The sequence below is a fragment of the Elephas maximus genome, chromosome 1 (assembly GCF_024166365.1).
Source record: "Elephas maximus indicus isolate mEleMax1 chromosome 1, mEleMax1 primary haplotype, whole genome shotgun sequence".
Lineage (NCBI taxonomy): Eukaryota > Metazoa > Chordata > Mammalia > Proboscidea > Elephantidae > Elephas > Elephas maximus.
Genome location: NC_064819.1, coordinates 147,183,659 through 147,189,658, shown reverse-complemented (window position 1 = coordinate 147,189,658; position 6,000 = coordinate 147,183,659). Strand labels below are relative to the sequence as shown.

Genomic DNA, 6,000 nt, shown 5'->3' with positions numbered 1-6,000 from the left:
GATACCAAGGTGCCTGCTTGTCAAATGAGTTGGTGGCTGAAGCAGGTTGGGTCTGGGAGGGCCTATGGGCTGTTACTTGTCTCGATGACAGAACTGACCAGAGTCCATGTTTCCTGACTCTCAGCTCAGGGATCCTCCCCCTCGTTCCATGTTGTCTTTTCTCTTCTATTTTTACCATTAAGAAGGACTATGTGCCACTCAAATACATCTGTTTAACTTACCAGGAAGTTGACACCCACTCTGCTTCAGCAAGAATGTCCTTTATGAATCAGCTTCCTCATAGGAGTGGTGAATATTCACCAGCCAAATGATAGAAGTAATGTGTCACAAATAGCATATGGAGACATGAAGTTCCTGCAGTCATTGTTGTCAATTTTTTTTCCATTTTTGCCACTTGGAAGTAGTTGCTGGGAAGATTTTAAGATAGGTCCATCTCCTGTAGTGATAAAAAAATGACATATGAAGAAATTAAATTACTACTCATAGAAAATCATCTCCAGATTTTGCATTATATTTTGTGATTCCTGTTCCTTTTCCTGGCAAGGAAAGCGGCCAGAATGTACATCGTGTGGGTAGGTAGGCACTTTATCAGGTGCAAGATACTCTGTAACTCCATAAAGTCTGTCTTAGCCTGGATTCCCCTGAAAGCAGAGCCAGTAACAAAGGCTTGTGTGACTGTAGCTTATTTTGGAATGGAATTCCATGAAGCAGCAGGGTAGAATGGGGGAGTCAGAGGATAAAAAGAGCAAAACCAGGATCCATTATCAGTTGGCCACCGCTCCAAGTGACAGGTGTTTGATTCCACCTGGACCTTCTGAGGAGCCTTATATAATACACCCAAAACCTCTCCATCTCCAAAGCCATATTTTCTAACTACCAATCCATCTTCTTTGTTTCCAACTTCTGCATTCCAATCACCAGTAATTATCAATGCATCTTGATTGCATATTTGATCAATTTTAGACTGCAGAAGTTTGTAAAAATCTTCAGTTTCTTCATCTTTGGCATTAATGGCTGGTGTGCGAGTTTGAATAATTGTTGTACTAAGGGGACTAACTGGTCTTCTTTGTAGGCATATGGATATGGATATTATCCTGTTACTGACAGCATTGTACTTCAAGATAGATCTTAAAGTGTTCTTTTTGACAATGAATGTGATGCCATTCTCTTTAATTTGTCATTCCTGGCATAGTAGACCATACAATTGCCTGATTCAAAATGGCCAATATCAGTCCATTTCACTAATGCCTAGGATATTGATGTTTATGTGATCCATTTCATTTTTGAGGACTTAGAATTTTCCTAAATTCATACTTTCTACATTCTATGTTCTGTTTATTAACGGATGTTTTCAACTGTTTCTTCTCATTTTGAGTCATGCCACCTCAGCAAATGAGGGTCTCAAAAGTTTTATTTCATCCATGTCATTAAGGTTGACTCTAAGGAGGCAGCTCTTCCTCAGTCATATTTTGAGTGCCTTCCAACCTGAGGGCCTCATCTTCCAGTACTATGCCAGACAATGTTCTGCTGCTATTCGTAAGGTTTTCATTTGCTTTTTTTTTTTTTTTTTTCAGAAGTAGACCGCCAGATCCTTCTTCCTAGTCTGTCTTAGTCTGGCAATTCCACTGAAAACTTTTCAACATAGGTAATCTTTTTGGTATTTGAAATACTGGTGGCATAGTTCCCAGTATCACATCAACACACGGGCCACCATAGTATGAAAAAACTTCATAAACCCTTATAAAACTGTTTTAAGTTACCAAACAGGGATGTTTTAAGCTACTAAATCTTGCTGATATACACCTGTCATGTGTTCACTTTTTGGTTGCTCAGAAATCTGCTGCAGTAGCAGGGATGAACCCTGTACATATTGATCTCTTCCCCAGGCTTTGCCTATTAGGCCATGTTGCATGGGCTCTCTTCGGAAACCACTGCAGGATCCTAATGTCCAGTGTGAAGTCAGCGTGAAAGCTACTCAAGCAAATTGGGAAATCTGTAAAGATGGTTACAGTGGTGGTAGTTGTCTATGCACTTAGTCAAACAACGTAATGCTAGAATTATGTTGCCTGACATGCAGTCATCTTTGACATCCACCAGAAGCCAAAAGTCATTGCTTGTGTAGGGCAACATGGAAGTGGGAAATTTAAAAGCCTGTTTTACATCCTGAATAGACTGATTTTCCATTTGCACTTTGCTGATGTTTATGCCATCTGCCTTTTGCTCAGAACACTTTAAGGCCACTCCGTAACCTTCTGCAAAGACATGAATAAGATTTATGTAATTCACTTTAATGATACATTATTTACGTTTTAATTAATTGATTCATTTTTACAAGGAGACACTATCAAAAAACATCTTTTATTAATGAAAAATAAAATTATTTTATAATAATCACAATAAATGTTCTTAGCGTTTATGAAGAGTCTAAAAAATGGCCAAATTCACTTAAACGCTAGCAAGCCATCTAAGATGGATCAATTGGTCTCAAACTACCTGGAGCAAGGAAGAATGAAGAACACCAAACACAAGGTAATCATAGCCTAAGAGACAGAAAGGACCACATAAACCAGAGACTACATCAGCCTGAGACCAGAAGAACTAGATGGTGCCCAGCCACAACTGATGACTGTCCTGACAGGGAACACAACAGAGAACCACTGAGGGAGCAGGAGAGCAGTGGGATGTAGACCCCAAATTCTCGTAAAAAGACCAGACTTAATGGTCAGACTGGAACTAGAAGGACCCCAGAGGCCGTGGTTCCCAGACCTTCTGTTAGCCCAAGACAGGAACCATTCCCAAAGCCAACTCTTCAGACAGGGATTGGACTGGAATATGGGATGGAAAATGACACTGGGAAGAATGAGCTTCTTGGATCAAGTAGACACATGAGACTATGTTGGTATCTCCTGTCTGGAGGGGAGATGAGAGGGCAGAGGGGGCCAGAAGCTACCCAAATGGACAAGAGAGAGAGTGGAGGGAAGAACTGTGCTGTCTCATTAGAAGGAGAGCAATTAGGAGTGTATAGCAAGATGTATGTAAATTTTTGTGTGAGAGACTTACCTGATCTGTAAACTTTCACTTAAAGCACAATAAAAAGTAATTAAAAAAAAAAAATGACCAAGTTCAGAAAAAAGGGAATAGAAATTCATTTAAATGACAAAAACTTGAGTTCCTACTATATGCTCAGGATTGTTGCTATGGTATATCTTTTTTCAAGGAAGTTATTGCCATTGTTTCAAAAGTTCTTTATCACTTTACTGTCAAAAAAAGATTAATCCTATTTAGCAGAATTTAAAGAATTTTATATAAGATTTCTAATCAAATGTAAAATCTAGTTCGGTGCATTGGTCTTTAAGGAAAACAGACATATTTGAGCATGTACATAGCAGTAACTATGGTAGAAGGGCTAGAATCATTTTATGATTAATGAACCTAGGGATACTACCTTAGAGAAAATTTGAGACAGGATTTCCATTTTAATAAATTTGAAGAGTTATTGGGCAAAAGACAAATTATGTCTCTGTGGCACCAATGGGTAGAAATATGACTACTAGATAGAAACTAGCGTAGAGAAATACTTTGGTTCATATAAAGATAATCATTGTTCCTGTATCAAGTATGAATTTCTAAGTCACATACTAAGGTATGCAATAAAGTAACTGTATTTTCTCTGTCTATTGGATTGTACCTCTAGTCCCCAATTTAAGTCAATTGCAGAAAAAAAATATCATTTCAGGCTAAACTCAGTGAATCCAAGATAGCTCCCCTCCCCATTCTTCCAGACTCTCAAGTGACCCCCATGATCTCTGCTCCCTGGTATTCATGCCTTCTGTGGTTAGGAACTGTGCCAGGTAATGAGATGAACATGATTACACACAAGTGATTATATACATGTGATTATGTTACATAAAACTATAGTACCTATATTGCTAGAGTCTCTTTCTTCCTTTTTGGTTTTGAGGAAGCAAGTAACTATACTGAGGAACCCCACATTACAAGGAACTTTGGGTGGTCTCTGTGAGCTGTGGTGGTCTCTTTGAGCTGAGGGTGGCATTTATGAGCTGAGGGCAGCCTCCAACCAACAGCCTGCAAGAAAACGAGGCCCTTGCTTCTACAGCTACAGAGAAATTAATTCTGCCAACAATCCGAGTGAGCTTGGAAGCAGATCCTTCCCCAGGTGGGCTTCAGATGAGACCACATAACCCCTGTCAGCACCTTGATTGAAGCCTTATGAGACCTTAAACAGGCGTACGGATAAGCCTTGCTTGGATTCCTGACCTATACGAACTGTGAGATGATAAATGTATGTTGTCGTAAGTGGTAAAGTTTGTGATAATGTTACATAGCAATAGATAACTAATATACTGTGGTATCAGTGGGAAGGAAGCACCTAATGATTGGTCTTGACCTGTCCTATTCCTTTCTTTGTCCCTTCCTTCCTTCAATAAATATTTATTGAGTACCTACTTGTCAGGGATCCATCAAGAACAATGTTGACAAAATCTTTGCCCTTCTAAGAGTTTATATTCTTGTGATATGCTGGCATCCTCTTCAGTGAACAAGCCTGTCTAGTGCTCAGGCATGATCTGCCCTCTACACTGTCATCTGCTGAGGTTTCCACACCACACCCCTATATCCTAGCATAAAGACCCCTCAAGGTCCTCGTGCTCTCAGAGTCATACGTGGACAATTCTCAGCCATATGAGAAGACATCCGGCTGCTCCCTGAGCCTGCTAGAGTAAGAGAAGACTCTGGAACTGCCTCAGACAGTTAACAATTTTTTCCCACAATTTCTCTGCTTCACATTTCCCAGAGTATGGTGGCCTGGGAAACACTCTATGGAACCTGTTGGCTACCAAGGCTGTCAGAAGGCAGCAGGACAGTGTCCACTATGTTCTGAGCCAAAATTATCTGTCCAGGGCTTTCACCACCTTCTTATGAATTATTTGAAGCCTCTACATCTGAGCCTATGTAGTTCTATCTAGGATGGCTTGGTGCTTTTGCGGTTAAGAAAGGCACCCCTTTCCCTGGGTGGACCCAGCCCAGTACCAAGGCACAGGGTTTATTTAGAGAGGCACAGGCTGGATTCCTTCTTGGATGGGTACTTTTTTGCATGCACACTGCAAACCATATATGACAGCTCCTGGGGAGGGCGGGGGGCGGGGGAAGTGGGCCAGGGGCAGAGGAACACTTAGCAAAGTCTAACACTCTTTCTTCTTTAACTCCCCCTCTCCCTTCACACTGCTCAGAGGACCTTTATCTATTCAGAGGGTGAGAGGAGGCAAAGTAGGGGAAATTCGTTCACTTATTCTTCCAGATCCTTCTTGCAAAAATTTGATATTTTTGATGTTTTGTTTTACTTGAAGTCACCCCTTTGAGGCAATGGAAGATTTAGACTGCATTTCTAGTGGTCCATATATGTGAGCATGATGGGGTGAAAGGTGTGAGGGGAGAACCTACCATATGTGGCAATATTGTTGTGCCTTACTACCATTTATTGGTGCTTAGTATTGCCAAACATTGTTCTAAGACTTTTACATTTCATCTTTATGCTAGCCCTATGATATAAATACTTTAACCATATTTTATAGGTAATGAAAGTGAGACATATAAAGTTAAGGTGCCCAATACCACAGCTATAAAGAGGTAGAGCTATGATCTGAAATAGAATTGCCTGATCCAAAGCTTATGCATTAATATTTTTAGTGCTACTATGTTCCAGGCAGAACTCTGATGGCACAGTAGCTAAGAGCTTGGCTGCTAACCAAAAGGTCAGCAGTTTGAATCCACCAGCTGCTCCTTGGAAACCGTAGGGGGCAGTTCTACTCTGTCCTACAGGGTCACTATGAGTCAAAATCAACTTGATGGCAAAGGGTTTGTATGTGCTAGTCACTGCTGCATGTACTGGAGATATATCAACTTTAAACCACCATGCTACATTAGAATAGAATGTGTCAGTGAGTAGAAAATTCTTGATTACCAGAGGAATTTAGGCAAGAC

General features: G+C 40.5%; 1 long non-coding RNA gene across 1 annotated transcript in view; it reads right to left on the bottom strand.

Moving 5' to 3' along the window:
- Positions 1-226: 226 nt before the first annotated feature.
- LOC126083101 (uncharacterized) overlaps positions 227-6,000 on the bottom strand; it is a 32,725-nt gene continuing 26,951 nt past the window's right edge. Inside the window, exon 4 of the long non-coding RNA XR_007518721.1 lies at positions 227-436. This is a non-coding gene — a long non-coding RNA (uncharacterized LOC126083101). The remainder of the gene's footprint in view (positions 437-6,000) is intronic.